The 18,468-nt window shown below is 40.4% G+C and overlaps 1 protein-coding gene across 1 annotated transcript in view; it reads left to right on the top strand.

Annotated features, from left to right (window-relative positions):
• The window catches only part of LOC117523561 (cadherin-23-like), a 157,634-nt gene that overhangs the window by 38,274 nt on the left and 100,892 nt on the right, over positions 1–18,468 (top strand). The window lies entirely within an intron of this gene.

The following is an 18,468-nucleotide window of genomic DNA, read 5'->3' as shown; positions in this document are numbered from 1 at the left end:
AAAGGAAAAATGCTCACTATCACAGATTTAGACTGGTTTGTGAACAATATTTGAGGGAAATGGTGATATTGTGTATGTCGAAAAAGTTTTAGATGTTTGAGTTCATCTCATACAAAATGGGAGCAAAACCAAAAGTGTTGCGTTTATATTTTTGTTGAGTATATTTCTACTCTACTGCTTGTCATATGTTGTGCAACTATGATTTTATACAAAATGTATTTTGTAATCTTTTCCTTCTGTAATGGCATGCCATGTCATTATCAAGACATCTGGTATGAAGTATTAGCTGCCTCGTGGCGTGGTAGATGGATAGGTAAGAAGCCGACTAGCTGTGCTACTGTTTAGCAATCGCTGGTAGCCGTTCCAAGGTGGAGTAGCTCCTGCCAGCCTGGTGAGAAGGGGCAGAAAGACATGTGTGATACGCTGTGGAATTGGCATAAAATATATTTGGTTGTTATTAACATTCCATTCAGTAAGATCACTGACAGTATCTCTCGACTGTAGCAATTGTAAGCTGAAAGTATGAAAATGTTTAGCCTAGGAAATTATTACTAAGGGATTCATTTTATTCAGTAAGACTTAGAACATACAGTAGCGGCCCAGATGGAGTTGTGCACAACACAGCCCTTTTCTTACTGTATATTAACAGAAATCATATTTACCTCATGGCCTGTGCAGCACAATTTCCCTACTGTTTCCATGTTATTCATATGACCATCTATATTTAAGGACATAATACATTAGGGAATTAGGAGTTGGAGCACCTGTGTGTGTGTGTGTGTGTGTGTGTGTGTGTGTGTGTGTGTGTGTGTGTGTGTGTGTGTGTGTGTGTGTGTGTGTGTGTGTGTGTGTGTGTGTGTGTGTGTGTGTGTGTGTGGTGCCAAATAATGCTCTGACTGGATTTGGTGTCCAACTTACAGTGTTGTGTGTGTTAGTGAAATATTGCTTTGCTTAACCCTCGTAAGGTGTTTGGGTCTGTGGGACCCATTTTCAGTTTTTGCTTAAGGAAAATGGTATGAATATATATATATTTTTTTTTCACATTGAGATTCACTGGCCGGGGCTCATACCAGGGCTCATAATCAGGAAAAAAAAAGTTAGTGACCTTATCCTCCTCTCTCTTTATCTCTCACCCTCAAAAACATACATACGGTACACAGAACTTCACATACATTCTTCTTTAGCATATGCTTCCAGACATCATATATAGGCCTATATATATATATATATATATATAATGGCGCTGGGCCCTCAGGTGATCAAAAGGTGCCCGGTCCCTTTTCAGATGCCAGTCCAGCCCTGGTGAAGAACACAGTTATGGGTAGTTGTTGGCACTCTTTTTTCTTCTGGACGAGAAGATTCTTATAAACAGACACGCAGAACACAATGCGCGTGCGCTCCCTTCGCGGTGCCGCAGGTGTTCTGCATCCTGCTTGATGAGGATGCAGAACACAATGCGCTGTAAAAAAAAAAAAAAGAAAAGAAAAGAAAGCATGCAAAATTGGACTAAAAAAATCTGCGAAACTGCGAGGCCGTGAAAGGTGAACCGCGTTATAGTGAGGGACCACTGTATTGCAAGTTCTGTAATGGTAGGGACAGAGGAGCCTAATGCAGAGAATAACAATGATGGTAAATAAAAGCTGGTTTTACTGCAACATTTCCAGCAGGCAGTGTCAAAACACTCAAAACAGCCAACAGACTTTGCCAGGCTTTGTCAGCAGATGATAGGCGTGGTCGCTTCCTCGGGTAGAGGTCTGGAGCTGGTGTCATTTGTCCAACCAGCAACAGTGTCTCCATAGAGATAAGCAGAAGAGGTATCCACAAACATAAGCATCAGGTTGAAGAACAGTGAGCAATCATAACAGGTGACTAGGTTCTTGTCCACATGGAAACGGAACTTTCCCTATAGGATCTTTTTCTTTGTTGTTTTCAAAAAGTGTTCCATAAACATGGCACAGTTTCAAGAAAAATGCTCAAACCATCTGGAAACACTCTAGTGGATATGCCAGGCCTATATGTGGTGCTGTAATGCTTCCACAAAAACAGAGACAATGTGGAGCATGCACATAACTGGTGTAAGGTGCTAATGTAGCAGCAGAAGCTAGAACTTTACAAAGCGGCACACAGCGTAAATATAGTTTTTTAATCTGAGCTGTTGCATCCTTTTAGCTGGATTTATCATCGCAGCCTGCCGAAAATTGTAGAAATGACTTATGAATAAAAGCGGCATTTTTAAAGTCCCTCAGTGTTTGTTTTCTCTGGGTGCATTCCTCAGCCTCAGCCAGAGGACACCACCGCTTTGTCCCACCACCAACAAGAAGAAAAATAACTTATTTTAAAAGCTGAAAGTCTCTTCTGCAATTATTTTATTAGTCACAAAGGTCCCTTTATTCATGATCAGCATTCACCAAAGACATTCTTAATATCTTTAACATTCTCCTAGTGACAAAATATATCCCATTAATGATCCACCAAGGCAAAAAAAATAAAAGTTAAATTGCACCGTTAACAATGACAACATGTCATTCAGCAGCTGAGGTTAGAGAGGTGGGACAATGGCATCGTTGTTTCAGAAAAGTTCCATATAGGCTATCCACATGAAAATGCAAATCTGGCGTTTTACATTTTATCCACTCTGGAACCTGTTTTCAAAAAGTAACATTTTCTGTCACTGAAAAGGCCAGTTCCGAGTAGAAGAAATGCCAGTACAATACAAAACTTTTGCAGATACGCCTGAACCCATCTCCGTGTGGACAAGGCCTAAATCCAGTAGCAATAGGCGAAGCTCAGCAAACACAAAATGGCAGCATGTGTCTATAGCACAGAGGCAAACACTAGGAAGTAACACAAGAGAGCAGGTATGTAGCAAGACAATCTGGCGAGAAGGTAATGCTTTGTGAGAGGATATAAAGGGCATCACTTAGTAACGCGTTACTCTAATCTGACCACTTTTTTTAGTAACGAGTAATCTAACGCGTTAATCTTTCCAAATCAGTAATCAGATTAAAGTTACTTCTCCATGTCACTGTGCGTTACTATTATTTTTCATTGTGAGTCGATAGCAGCATTAAACTTGGTCCGTGGGCAGGAGGTCGGGGTTCGACTGAACTGCCCACTTTCAGTGAGCTGTGAGCTTTTCATCTGCGGTTTTTTGCAGCTGCTCGACTCGTCGTCACCTCTTAAAGCACGGTGATCAGCACACCTGCACTGAGCTTTACAAAGACATTTTTATACTTTTTTTCCTCCTTTATTTAGAGCTGAGCTGAGCCGCTCCGTATCTGCACGTTAAAACAGCTGATCCTCCACGACGCGTCAACAACTAACACTATTTTCCACTCAAATGCACCTAAACTCTCTTTCTGAGGACCACATGATGTGAAAACACAATAAAACTTTCTTACCTGTAAATTTGGTCACGTTTTCTGCATAAATAAATGTTATCCATTCTTTGTGCTCAAACGCCAAAGTAGGGGCGAATCCAGATGGAATGGGGGCGTGGGGCAAGGATGTGCCCCCCTCACAACACCCCTAGATTAAAGGTCCAGTTTTGAAGCCTTTTTTTACTACAACTACTAATACTACTTAAAATAATATTAATTTCGACAAGTAAAATATTTAGAGAGAATTTAAATGTTAGAAAAATGCTAGAATGAATTTAATAGTTACATTTATAAACAATGTAGGTTCGAAATTGCAAGTTTTACTGTTACAGTGCTGTCAACAGTTAAATATGAGGTCAAGAAAGACGTCTTTATTTTACTTTTTATAAAACAAGTATTTATTTTCATTGATGTCAAGAAAGGGTGACTATAAAGTAACTTTTGGCAAAACAGGTATCATTGTCATGTTGAGGTGGCAGAGGGTTGTTGTCGGCAGCTGGGAAAAGTAACTAAAAAAGTAACTAGTAATCTAACTTAGTTACTTTTACAATTGAGTAATCAGTAAAGTAACTAAGTTACTTTTTCAAGGAGTAATCAGTAATCAATAATTGGATTACTCTTTTCAAAGTAACTGTGGCAACACTGGTCAGCAAACATTTAACCGTGGACATGCAGACATGTGAATCCAGACACCAGTAACGGGAAGTCAAGATACATCAGGTGCACACAGAAGAGATGTCAGAATAAAAGACATTAAGAGACAATTTTGACACAGGAGATAATACTAGTGAACACAGAGATGATCTGACACACAGAAGAATAATGACTAGGCATCACAACAAGATGTAATACACAAGAAAATCACCAGAGAGCAATGAATTTACATTAATAAAAAAATTAAATAATAATAATAACCCTGTAATAATAGCCCTGTGACAGACTGGTATCTTGTCCAGGGTGCACCCCACCTCATGCCCTATGACTGCTGGGATAGGCTCCAGCCCACTGTAACACTAAACTGGAGTAATCAGGTGTAGAAAATGGATGGATGGATAATAATAATAATATGTGGGAGATCGTTGCAAAACTCGACTATTTAAATACCAGAATCACACTCCAGATTGCAAAATTATGCAGAAGTTAGCAATATACTCATACTCTGCTCTCAAATGCTGGGAGCAAGTCTCAGACTGCACTGAAACTACACCAAATCATGGCAAAGGTGCAGCTTCTCTCAACTGTTGTGCTCAAAGTAACAAAGGACCCAGTGATTCTGTGTTGGGTCTTTTTTTTTTCAACTCACCACAAATATTCAATATTCCACAAAAATATATTATAATAATAGCTGCACTCAAAGATACTAGGGGGCACTGCGGTAGGTCACTTGTGCGGATGCACCATTAACCTAGCAACAAACTCAAGGATTCAAGGATTCAAAGGAATTTTATTGTCATATGCACAGAAGAACATGTTCCCTGCACAATGAAATGTGTCTACTGCATTTAACCCATCCTAATTGCCAGTAGGAGCAGCAGTCGCCATTAGGTGCCCGGGGACCAGCTCCAGATGTACATCCCTGCCTTGGTCAACAGCAGGGCTGAGCAAACCAACACCGACCCATAACAAACAACACACACACAACACACAACACATAGGCCGGCCCGGTACATAAACATATATTGAAAAGCAAAACACGAGGGAAAAGAAGAAAAAAAAAACCTCATAGCCGCTGCATTACACAGCAGCAATGAGGAAAAAAATCCCCATCAGCACAGAAAAACAATAATCACACAGACAACAAGGACGCAGGACGACAACCGAGATTTGAAAAGGTCCAGTTTATCAGAACAGTCCGGAGGCAGCCTGTCTGGCGCCGTCAATGGCCTTGTCCGACAAACTGCGAGGCCATTTGGAATCTATGTTTAGGTAGTCGAAGGAACGCAGAAAGGAATGGTTTGACTTCGGGTTACAGAAAGCAAGAGCTGTTAGATTTGGCAGATAGAGCAGACGACCATGGCCTGCTGGCAAGAGAAGATGACCATCATGAACAGGAATACCAAAGACGTGGAACTGTTGTCCACAGTGAGTCATTTGTACGTAAATTGGCTCTTTTTTGTTGGCCCTACAACACATCTTCACCCATTGGTATCTTAAATTTAGCTTGACGAGTTCCGTGTGGAAATGGGTGAAATGTAACACCTTGAAGCCATCTGTGCTTCAGGATTCCTGTTTTCTTGTCAGTCGTTTTTTGTTTCCTTGTGTCCGATTTGAACTCAGATGCCCAACAGTTATACCCAGGCATGTCTACAATCTAATTCTTTTGAAAGATTGATCAAATTACAGCATAATCTGTAATTTCTGTGGCAGAAATGTGCCATAGTAACGATACAGATGTCCGAGGTCTGGATAGAGTGGCTATCCAGGTCTCAACTTTTACATTTGGGTATCATAAAAGCTGCGCATGCTCACAAGAAACCTACCGCAGCACCACATGGAACTTCGAATGTGGCTATTCGTTCACCACTTTGTTCACCAAGGCATCCTGAAGTTTATGTCATGAACGTCAGAGTCAAGTCTCTATCACTGTACCTGGGACTACATGTGTCAGTGTACCCACAACGAACATAGGAACAAAAGACCTGATGAACAGCTTAAGGAGAGAGAGTGATGGAGTGTGAGGGTGCTGTTGATTTATCGAGGACATGTTTCTGAGCCACGTGTAGTCTGGTCACTAGAAACCAGACAGGCGTTGATTAAAGGTGAAGCTGAAGGCAGAAATAAGCACCCAACAAAAATTGTGGAGCATCAGTTTTACAACAAACATGCTGATCCAAATGCTGGTACAAACACCAAATTTGGCACAATGAATTCCAAGATAGTACTTAACATATCTGGCTGCTTGGACACCTGAAAATCCAAAATGGTGGACATTTTCCAAGATGGTCGCCAAAATGGCTTACCAAAAATGACTTCTTGCACTGAGATGCTCCCATTAAAACAGATCTGTTTTACAGCATCAGTGAAATCCAAGGTGGTGGCTGATTTCAACATGGCCACCAACCCCCAAATCATTTTTTCTCTAACAAAAATAGTTATTTATTTGATTTGTGTGTGATCTTTGTGTCACATTGTAGGTTTTCAGGCATGTCAGATTTAATTTTTCATGTTCCAACATTAATATGAGACTCTTAATGGCAGAAATTGCCATTTGACCATGTTTAGTGCAGATGTTAACTAGAAGCACTCAGACAGCGCAAACCTGCCAAGGCCATAGGGTCACTGATGTCACATGAAATACCCTTTGGCAAAGAGACTTATTCCACATCGTTTCACGCATCTACCGTCATGTTTCAGATTCAGTGGTTAACCCTCTGGGGTCTGAGGGCATTTTTTTGGACAGTTCACTCGCCTGGCATAAATGTTTTATTATTGCTGTTAACAGCTCTCCCTGCATCCCACAATCAAGTTTTATGTCTCTTTTTTCAGGACAACCTGTACTTTCAAAATATATATGCTGTAGTTGTGTTTTATAAGTGTAATAAAGCTTTACAATCAGAAATAAGAAAGGAAAAAGTAAAGCGAAAAATTATTTACCACACACATTTATTCAAAACACACAGCAAACTAAATTAAACTTGTAACACATCACTCCTAAAAACAATCTTTGGTGTGTCACGTGAGGTGAATCTGCCCTATGACTGGATTTTGGAAAACCATGTGACGGTGAACCAATTCTGATTGGACACTTACATTGCTCACATCATCACACAGCTTCTATGAGGAGTACAAAGATGGTGGACGGTGGCTCGAAAGTCCGCGGAGTTAACTTTTCAACAAAAAAAAGTAAGTTTCTATTTCATATCATTAAAAAGTTATTTATAATTTAGTAAAGCTTGGTCTCAGCCGTCATATATGATGGCGTCGGCCCCAGAGGGTTAAACCCTTAGATCTTCAGCAAATGTATTAATAAAGACAAGCTGCATGAACTACACAAGTTTTTTTTTTGTTTTCTAATAATAATGAGGAGAAACAAATACTAAATTATTGTTGTGTCGTAACTTAATTTTTGTGACCCGTCTTCATGAAGTTAGATGCAAAAATGTTGAAATTGGCCCTATCCTGCAATGATAAAGAATCCTTAAAAAAATTACTGGATCCGGATCATTACCAAAATTAATGACTTCTAAGTTAGGCCAAGATACACACCCCTGGTAAAAAATTTCATTGAAATCCGTTGAGGATTTTTTGAGTAATCCTGCTAACAAACCAACCAACCAACTAAGAAACAAACAGACATGACCGAAACCATAACCTCCTTGGTGGAGGTAATAAAAATAGCACAATATATTCAATACAAAACACCTTCCAATAGGTTGACATGTGCTGGGTTGAAACCATTAATACTGAATGTAATAAACTTTGTTCTAATTTGGCACATAATAAATACCATGAATAGCAAATAAAATATCATAGAACAAAATATAATTTTGCATCAATATCATTTTAATTGATCAAATAGGAGCATTTCTATGCAACAAGTCATATTGGCAGCCACCTTGAAAAATGTCTTGAATTTTCTAGTGGTCATTCGAACAGATATATGCTGAGTAAGAGCATGAGAATCACCATGGAGCTTGTACCACCAAATGCATGCGTTTTCCATTATCTGCTCCACTAGAAAAGCTTTTAAAATTTGGCCAAGGAGAGTCTGATATGCTTGAGTGAATGTGATGTTTGAGCTTCCCTCTCCCTCCGACGGTGACGGGAGCCTCAGTTTCATGTGATTTGCTCAGTACCTGTGAATACCTCTTCAGGTAGCAGACGTGACTATCATGATGATTGAATGATGATTTTTCCCACTCGCTTGAGTTGAGCAACTATTACTGTGGGACAGTCTTCCCGCTGTCATTCAGGGTGAGTGCAGAATGGGCTCCTGGAGCGCCGCAGAGCGTCCCTGTGTGCCTGAGTGCACACTCCCAGTGAGAGCTCGGATACGTCTGTGCTGACTTCAGGTGGCTGCTGCAGGAAGCCTTCCTGGATTATAGAAGTGCTGCACAGAGAGACGAGATATTTCAATGATTACTTGCTGGTCTGGACTCTGGTTTGGAAAACTGTGAGTCCTGTTTTATAAATTTAGGAAACAATCAGCTGAGTAATCATCATTGATGTGATGATGTTCACCTCTACATTTTGGCTTTTCAAAAACTATTAAACCCACCCACTTGTAAGTGAGTCGGAGAAACACTGCTGATGTCCTGCGCTTTACTTTCACTGACAGAGGTGATGAGTAGTTAGAAAATTGTCTGGTTTTCTTTTCTTTTTTTAATGTAAGCACACCATTGGAATCAGTGCATCAACACTTTGGTTTTAGGCTGTAAATAAACTTCAGCACTCACAGACTGCTGCTGTTCAAACTATTAAAACTGCTGTATGATTGTGCTAAAACACTGTGAAATAACCACATGCAATAATATGTCCACAATCACGTGCAATAACAACTCGTTTACAAATCCCATAGTGTCACCTTATCACACCTAAACTAAATTTCACATATTGTAAATAAGATGCTCCTATCTCTTTTTCAATCCCAATCATGTTTATATATCCTTTTCTCTCAAAAATTCTTGAAAGGGTAGTTGTAAAACAGCTAACTGATCATCTGCAGAGGAATGGTCTATTTGAAGAGTTTCAGTCAGGTTTTAGAATTCATCATAGTACAGAAACAGCATTAGTGAAGGTTACAAATGATCTTCTTATGGCCTCAGACAGTGGACTCATCTCTGTGCTTGTTCTGTTAGACCTCAGTGCTGCTTTTGATACTGTTGACCATAAAATTTTATTACAGAGATTAGAGCATGCCATAGGTATTAAAGGCACTGCGCTGCGGTGGTTTGAATCATATTTATCTAATAGATTACAATTTGTTCATGTAAATGGGGAATCTTCTTCACAGACTAAGGTTAATTATGGAGTTCCACAAGGTTCTGTGCTAGGACCAATTTTATTCACTTTATACGTGTTTCCCTTAGGCAGTATTATTAGACGGCATTGCTTAAATTTTCATTGTTACGCAGATGATACCCAGCTTTATCTATCCATGAAGCCAGAGGACACACACCAATTAGCTAAACTGCAGGATTGTCTTACAGACATAAAGACATGGATGACCTCTAATTTCCTGCTTTTAAATTCAGATAAAACTGAAGTTATTGTACTTGGCCCCACAAATCTTAGAAACATGGTGTCTAACCAGATCCTTACTCTGGATGGCATTACCCTGACCTCTAGTAATACTGTGAAAAATCTTGGAGTCATTTTTGATCAGGATATGTCATTCAATGCGCATATTAAACAAATATGTAGGACTGCTTTTTTTTGCATTTGTGCAATATCTCTAAAATTAGAAAGGTCTTGTCTCAGAGTGATGCTGAAAAACTAATTCATGCATTTATTTCCTCTAGGCTGGACTATTGTAATTCATTATTATCAGGTTCTCCTAAAAGTTCCCTGAAAAGCCTTCAGTTAATTCAAAATGCTGCAGCTAGAGTACTGACAGGGACTAGAAGGAGAGAGCATATCTCACCCATATTGGCCTCTCTTCATTGGCTTCCTGTTAATTCTAGAATAGAATTTAAAATTCTTCTTCTTACTTATAAGGTTTTGAATAATCAGGTCCCATCTTATCTTAGGGACCTCGTAGTACCATATCACCCCAATAGAGTGCTTCGCTCTCAGACTGCAGGCTTACTTGTAGTTCCTAGGGTTTGTAAGAGTAGAATGGGAGGCAGAGCCTTCAGCTTTCAGGCTCCTCTCCTGTGGAACCAGCTCCCAATTCATATCAGGGAGACAGACACCCTCTCTACTTTTAAGATTAGGCTTAAAACTTTCCTTTTTGCTTATAGTTAGGGCTGGATCAGGTGACCCTGAACCATCCCTTAGTTATGCTGCTATAGACGTAGACTGCTGGGGGGTTCCCATGATGCACTGAGTGTTTCTTTCTCTTTTTGCTCTGTATGCACCACTCTGCATTTAATCATTAGTGATTGATCTCTGCTCCCCTCCACAGCATGTCTATTTCCTGGTTCTCTCCCTCAGCCCCAACTAGTCCCAGCAGAAGACTGCCCCTCCCTGAGCCTGGTTCTGCTGGAGGTTTCTTCCTGTTAAAAGGGAGTTTTTCCTTCCCACTGTCGCCAAGTGCTTGCTCACAGGGGGTCGTTTTGACCGTTAGGGTTTTTCCGTAATTATTGTATGGCCTTGCCTTACAATATAAAGCACCTTGGGGCAACTGTTTGTTGTGATTTGGCGCTATATAAATAAAAATATAAATAAAATTGATTTGATTTGATTTGATATATATGCATATGTATATGTGTAGGTGTATAGGTATGTGTGTGCATATGTGTATGCGTGTATGTATGTATGTATATGTATGTGCATGCATATGTGTGTATATATATATATATATATATATATATATATATATATATATACTTATTCTATTTCTACCTCATTTTCTTATGTCTTGTACTGTTAAAAGTATTATTCTTATTGCTTATCCTTGCACACGCTGTTTGATGAACATTTTCCTCTATTTGCACCCATCTTGTGTGTTTGTTAAGAGCTGACGTAACGTGAATTTCTCCACTATGAGATCAATAAAGTTTATCTTAATCTTAATCTTAATCTTAAATGATCAAACGTGTGCTCTTTCCTAAGTGTTAACATATTTGTTGTACATTCTGATTATTTTTTTTCTTCATGTTATTGTCTGGGGATGGCACGGTGGCTTAGTGGTTAGCACTGTTGCCTCAAGGCAAGAAGGTCGTGGGATCACTTCCCACCTGGTCCTTTCTGTGTGGCGTTTGCATGTTGTCCTCGTGTTCACGTGCGTTCCTTCCAGGTGCTCTGGCTTCCACACACTTCCTAAGACATGCAGGTTAGGTGAATTGGAAGCATGAAACATTAAATTGACTATTCAATCAATCAATCAATTTTTTTATATAGCGCCAAATCACAACAAACAGTTGCCCCAAGGCGCTTTATATTGTAAGGCAAAAGCCATACAATAATTATGTAAAACCCCAACGGTCAAAACGACCCCCTGTGAGCAAGCACTTGGCTACAGTGGGAAGGAAAAACTCCCTTTTAACAGGAAGAAACCTCCAGCAGAACCAGGCTCAGGGAGGGGCAGTCTTCTGCTGGGACTGGTTGGGGCTGAGGGAGAGAACCAGGAAAAAGACATGCTGTGGAGGGGAGCAGAGATCGATCACTAATGATTAAATGCAGAGTGGTGCATACAGAGCAAAAAGAGAAAGAAACAGTGCATCATGGGAACCCCCCAGCAGTCTACGTCTATAGCAGCATAACTAAGGGATGGTTCAGGGTCACCTGATCCAGCCCTAACTATAAGCTTTAGCAAAAAGGAAAGTTTTAAGCCTAATCTTAAAAGTAGAGAGGGTGTCTGTCTCCCTGATCTGAATTGGGAGCTGGTTCCACAGGAGAGGAGCCTGAAAGCTGAAGGCTCTGCCTCCCATTCTACTCTTACAAACCCTAGGAACTACAAGTAAGCCTGCAGTCTGAGAGCGAAGCGCTCTATTGGGGTGATATGGTACTACGAGGTCCCTAAGATAAGATGGGACCTGATTATTCAAAACCTTATAAGTAAGAAGAAGAATTTTAAATTCTATTCTAGAATTAACAGGAAGCCAATGAAGAGAGGCCAATATGGGTGAGATATGCTCTCTCCTTCTAGTCCCCGTCAGTACTCTAGCTGCAGCATTTTGAATTAACTGAAGGCTTTTTAGGGAACTTTTAGGACAAGCTGATAATAATGAATTACAATAGTCCAGCCTAGAGGAAATAAATGCATGAATTAGTTTTTCAGCATCACTCTGAGACAAGACCTTTCTGATTTTAGAGATATTGCATAAATGCAAAAAAGCAGTCCTACATATTTGTTTAATATGCGCTTTGAATGACATATCCTGATCAAAAATGACTCCAAGATTTCTCACAGTATTACTAGAGGTCAGGGTAATGCCATCCAGAGTAAGGATCTGGTTAGACACCATGTTTCTAAGATTTGTGGGGCCAAGTACAATAACTTCAGTTTTATCTGAGTTTAAAAGCAGGAAATTAGAGGTCATCCATGTCTTTATGTCTGTAAGACAATCCTGCAGTTTAGCTAATTGGTGTGTGTCCTCTGGCTTCATGGATAGATAAAGCTGGGTATCATCTGCGTAACAATGAAAATTTAAGCAATACCGTCTAATAATACTGCCTAAGGGAAGCATGTATAAAGTGAATAAAATTGGTCCTAGCACAGAACCTTGTGGAACTCCATAATTAACTTTAGTCTGTGAAGAAGATTCCCCATTTACATGAACAAATTGTAATCTATTAGACAAATATGATTCAAACCACCGCAGCGCAGTGCCTTTAATACCTATGGCATGCTCTAATCTCTGTAATAAAATTTTATGGTCAACAGTATCAAAAGCAGCACTGAGGTCTAACAGAACAAGCACAGAGATGAGTCCACTGTCCGAGGCCATAAGAAGATCATTTGTAACCTTCACTAATGCTGTTTCTGTACTATGATGAATTCTAAAACCTGACTGAAACTCTTCAAATAGACCATTCCTCTGCAGATGATCAGTTAGCTGTTTTACAACTACCCTTTCAAGAATTTTGGAGAGAAAAGGAAGGTTGGAGATTGGCCTATAATTAGCTAAGATAGCTGGGTCAAGTGATGGCTTTTTAAGTAATGGTTTAATTACTGCCACCTTAAAAGCCTGTGGTACATAGCCAACTAACAAAGATAGATTGATCATATTTAAGATCGAAGCATTAAATAATGGTAGGGCTTCCTTGAGCAGCCTGGTAGGAATGGGGTCTAATAAACATGTTGATGGTTTGGATGAAGTAACTAATGAAAATAACTCAGACAGAACAATCGGAGAGAAAGAGTCTAACCAAATACCGGCATCACTGAAAGCAGCCAAAGATAACGATACGTCTTTGGGATGGTTATGAGTAATTTTTTCTCTAATAGTTAAAATTTTGTTAGCAAAGAAAGTCATGAAGTCATTACTAGTTAAAGTTAATGGAATACTCAGCTCAATAGAGCTCTGACTCTTTGTCAGCCTGGCTACAGTGCTGAAAAGAAACCTGGGGTTGTTCTTATTTTCTTCAATTAGTGATGAGTAGAAAGATGTCCTAGCTTTACGGAGGGCTTTTTTTATAGAGCAACAGACTCTTTTTCCAGGCTAAGTGAAGATCTTCTAAATTAGTGAGACGCCATTTCCTCTCCAACTTACGGGTTATCTGCTTTAAGCTACGAGTTTGTGAGTTATACCACGGAGTCAGGCACTTCTGATTTAAAGCTCTCTTTTTTAGAGGAGCTACAGCATCCAAAGTTGTCTTCAATGAGGATGTAAAACTATTGACGAGATACTCTATCTCACTTACAGAGTTTAGGTAGCTACTCTGCACTGTGTTGGTATATGGCATTAGAGAACATAAAGAAGGAATCATATCCTTAAACCTAGTTACAGCGCTTTCTGAAAGACTTCTAGTGTAATGAAACTTATTCCCCACTGCTGGGTAGTCCATCAGAGTAAATGTATATGTTATTAAGAAATGATCAGACAGAAGGGAGTTTTCAGGGAATACTGTTAAGTCTTCTATTTCCATACCATAAGTCAGAACAAGATCTAAGATATGATTAAAGTGGTGGGTGGACTCATTTACTTTTTGAGCAAAGCCAATAGAGTCTAATAATAGATTAAATGCAGTGTTGAGGCTGTCATTCTCAGCATCTGTGTGGATGTTAAAATCGCCCACTATAATTATCTTATCTGAGCTAAGCACTAAGTCAGACAAAAGGTCTGAAAATTCACAGAGAAACTCACAGTAACGACCAGGTGGACGATAGATAATAACAAATAAAACTGGTTTTTGGGACTTCCAATTTGGATGGACAAGACTAAGAGTCAAGCTTTCAAATAAATTAAAGCTCTGTCTGGGTTTTTGATTAATTAATAAGCTGGAATGGAAGATTGCTGCTAATCCTCCGCCCCGGCCCGTGCTACGAGCATTCTGACAGTTAGTGTGACTCGGGGGTGTTGACTCATTTAAACTAACATATTCATCCTGCTGTAACCAGGTTTCTGTAAGGCAGAATAAATCAATATGTTGATCAATTATTATATCATTTACCAACAGGGACTTAGAAGAGAGAGACCTAATGTTTAATAGACCACATTTAACTGTTTTAGTCTGTGGTGCAGTTGAAGGTGCTATATTATTTTTTCTTTTTGAATTTTTATGCTTAAATAGATTTTTGCTGGTTATTGGTAGTCTGGGAACAGGCACCGTCTCTACGGGGATGGGGTAATGAGGGGATGGCAGGGGGAGAGAAGCTGCAGAGAGGTGTGTAAGACTACAACTCTGCTTCCTGGTCCCAACCCTGGATAGTCACGGTTTGGAGGATTTAAGAAAATTGGCCAGATTTCTAGAAATGAGAGCTGCTCCATCCAAAGTGGGATGGATGCCGTCTCTCCTAACAAGACCAGGTTTTCCCCAGAAGCTTTGCCAATTATCTATGAAGCCCACCTCATTTTTTGGACACCACTCAGGCAGCCAGCAATTCAAGGAGAACATGCGGCTAAACATGTCACTCCCAGCCTGATTGGGGAGGGGCCCAGAGAAAACTACAGAGTCCGACATTGTTTTTGCAAAGTTACACACCGATTTAATGTTAATTTTAGTGACCTCCGATTGGCGTAACCGGGTGTCATTACTGCCGACGTGAATTACAATCTTACCAAATTTACGCTTAGCCTTAGCCAGCAGTTTCAAATTTCCTTCAGTGTCGCCTGCTCTGGCCCCCGGAAGACAATTGACTATGGTTGCTGGTGTCGCTAACTTCACATTTCGCAAAACAGAGTCGCCAATAACCAGAGTTTGATCCTCGGCGGGTGTGTCGTCGAGTGGGGAAAAACGGTTAGAGATGTGAACGGGTTGGCGGTGTACACGGGGCTTCTGTTTAGGGCTACGCTTCCTCCTCACAGTCACCCAGTCAGCCTGCTTTCCCGGCTGCTCGGGATCTGCCAGGGGGTAACTAACGGCGGCTAAGCTACCTTGGTCCGCACCGACTACAGGGGCCTGGCTAGCTGTAGAATTTTCCACGATGCGAAGCCGAGTCTCCAATTCGCCCAGCCTGGCCTCCAAAGCTACGAATAAGCTACACTTATTACAAGTACCGTTACTGCTAAAGGAGGCCGAGGAATAACTAAACATTTCACACCCAGAGCAGAAAAGTGCGGGAGAGACAGGAGAAGCTGCCATGCTAAATCGGCTAAGAGCTAGTAGCTACGCTAAGCTAGCGGATTCCTAAAAACACGCAAAGTGAATAATGTGTAAATAATTTAGAGGTGATTCAGCAGAAGGAGTGCTTTAGTTAAGGCACGTAAAGATTACACTGGGAAACAAATTGTAATCTAGATAACTAGATCAATCTAACTGCGCAGATTAAACAGCTAACAGATACAGAAAAACACCGCTGTGCTCCGGAACAGGAAGTGATACAATACCGCAGTGAGAGCCAACCACCAGTTGAGTTTATCCGTCTACATGTGGCCCTGTGACAGACTGGTGTCTTGTCCAGGGTGTCCCCCTATGACTGCTGGGATAGACTCCAACCCCCCATGACCCTTATTTGGCGTAAACAGGTTTAGAAAATGGATAAATGTTTGACATTCTGTATTGTATAGACTTAGAATAATTTTTAGAATTATTCCACACACTCCGATACAGTAGGTGGTGGTATGCACTAGGGATGGGACGACTCGTCACAATAGTCGAATACAGCTAGCTAACATCCAACTAGTCAGCTATTGTTTATTAGTCGACTAGTTAAAAGCCATTTATTAAGTTCATTGCTAACAACAAAGGGCAATCCATTGATAGACAGGTACGTTTCCACATTGAAAGTTTGATGGAAATATTCATTAGTCAAATATACCAAAGTATTTGAGAAGTAATTGAAAAATAAATGTTTCAACAATAACTTTCAAATGTAATTGATTACAAAACATTACTTTCCAGGATTTCAAAGAGTAACCAATCACAAAAAGTAACTGGAAAAGTAATTGAGAAAGTAATAATCATGACAGTTAGTTGAAATACAATTACTTCTGGACCCAACTGTGCTTAAAGCAGTGATTCATGAAGGATTCATATGATCACATGTTGAAAGTACACTCAACAAAAATATAAACGCAACACTTTTGGTTTTGCTCCCATTTTGTATGAGATGAACTCAAAGATCTAAAACTTTTTCCACATACACAATATCACCATTTCCCTCAAATATTGTTCACAAACCAGTCTAAATCTGTGATAGTGAGCACTTCTCCTTTGCTGAGATAATCCATCCCACCTCACAGGTGTGCCATATCAAGATGCTGATTAGACACCATGATTAGTGCACAGGTGTGCCTTAGACTGCCCACAATAAAAGGCCACTCTGAAAGGTGCAGTTTTGTTTTATTGGGGTGGGGGATACCAGTCAGTATCTGGTGTGACCACCATTTGCCTCATGCAGTGCAACACATCTCCTTCGCATTATCCGTGAAGAGAACACCTCTCCAACGTGCCAAACGCCAGCGAATGTGAGCATTTGCCCACTCAAGTCGGTTACGACAACGAACTGGAGTCAGGTCAAGACCCCGATGAGGATGACGAGCATGCAGATGAGCTTCCCTGAGACGGTTTCTGACAGTTTGTGCAGAAATTCTTTGGTTATGCAAACCGATTGTTTCAGCAGCTGTCCGAGTGGCTGGTCTCAGACGATCTTGGAGGTGAACATGCTGGATGTGGAGGTCCTGGGCTGGTGTGGTTACACGTGGTCTGCGGTTGTGAGGCTGGTTGGATGTACTGCCAAATTCTCTGAAACGACTTTGGAGACGGCTTATGGTAGAAACATGAACATTCAATACACGAGCAACAGCTCTGGTTGACATTCCTGCTGTCAGCATGCCAATTGCATGCTCCCTCAAATCTTGCGACATCTGTGGCATTGTGCTGTGTGATAAAACTGCACCTTTCAGAGTGGCCTTTTATTGTGGGCAGGTTAAGGCACACCTCTGCACTAATCATGGTGTCTAATCAGCATCTTGATATGGCACACCTGTGAGGTGGGATGGATTATCTCAGCAAAGGAGAAGTGCTCACTATCACAGATTTAGACTGGTTTGTGAACAATATTTGAGAGAAATGGTGATATTGTGTATGTGGAAAAAGTTTTAGATCTTTGAGTTCATCTCATACAAAATGGGAGCAAAACCAAAAGTGTTGCGTTTATATTTTTGTTGAGTGTAGTAATCCTACTGATGTCTCGCAGTCAGCAAGATGTTAACGAGAGCATCCTTGGAAAATTCACAATTTCAAACTTGAAAATATGTAATCCGGAAAGCTTTGATAATAATCTCTTTCTTGTCAGAGTGTGGCAGCAATCATACTCGTTTCACCTGAGCTGTTGGCGGAATAACACCTGGCTGCAACAAACATCTTTACAAACAGCACAAATTCTAGGTAGGAATGTATGTAGGATACCATCACAGTGTAGGACAGCGGCAATGCCAAGGTGGAGTCTTGCGGCATCATCAGCCCACCCCTCATGGACCACCTAAAATATACAGGACACAAAAATGAAGAAATTCCACTTTAACAGTCTTATGATGCATTCACATGTTGGCTGTAAGTGAGAGATGGTAATCCAGATGTTCCACTGTTTTCAGTAAGTGGTTGACAGAGAGATTCCACCACGTCTGGCTGTGAGTGCAGCAACCACACACTGTGATATCACCTGCTGTCAAAGTTAAAAAGTTTTCAACTTTTGTCAGTTGCTGCAATGTAAAGGACAGTTGTTTAATCTTTAATGAGGGCAAAAGACAGATAGCGAGATGGATTATTTAAGTGCAGAGAGTCCCTCAGTTTTAAAAGGTAAGTCTATAAGCTACATTACATACAAACTGATTTTGCAAAACCGGATCTGTAATCTCCTGCCACCAACACCTGACCT

The sequence above is a fragment of the Thalassophryne amazonica genome, chromosome 13 (genome assembly GCF_902500255.1).
Source record: "Thalassophryne amazonica chromosome 13, fThaAma1.1, whole genome shotgun sequence".
In the NCBI taxonomy this organism is placed as follows: domain Eukaryota; kingdom Metazoa; phylum Chordata; class Actinopteri; order Batrachoidiformes; family Batrachoididae; genus Thalassophryne; species Thalassophryne amazonica.
The sequence above is the reverse complement of the archived record's forward strand: the minus strand, read 5'-3'. Positions and strand labels throughout refer to the sequence as shown.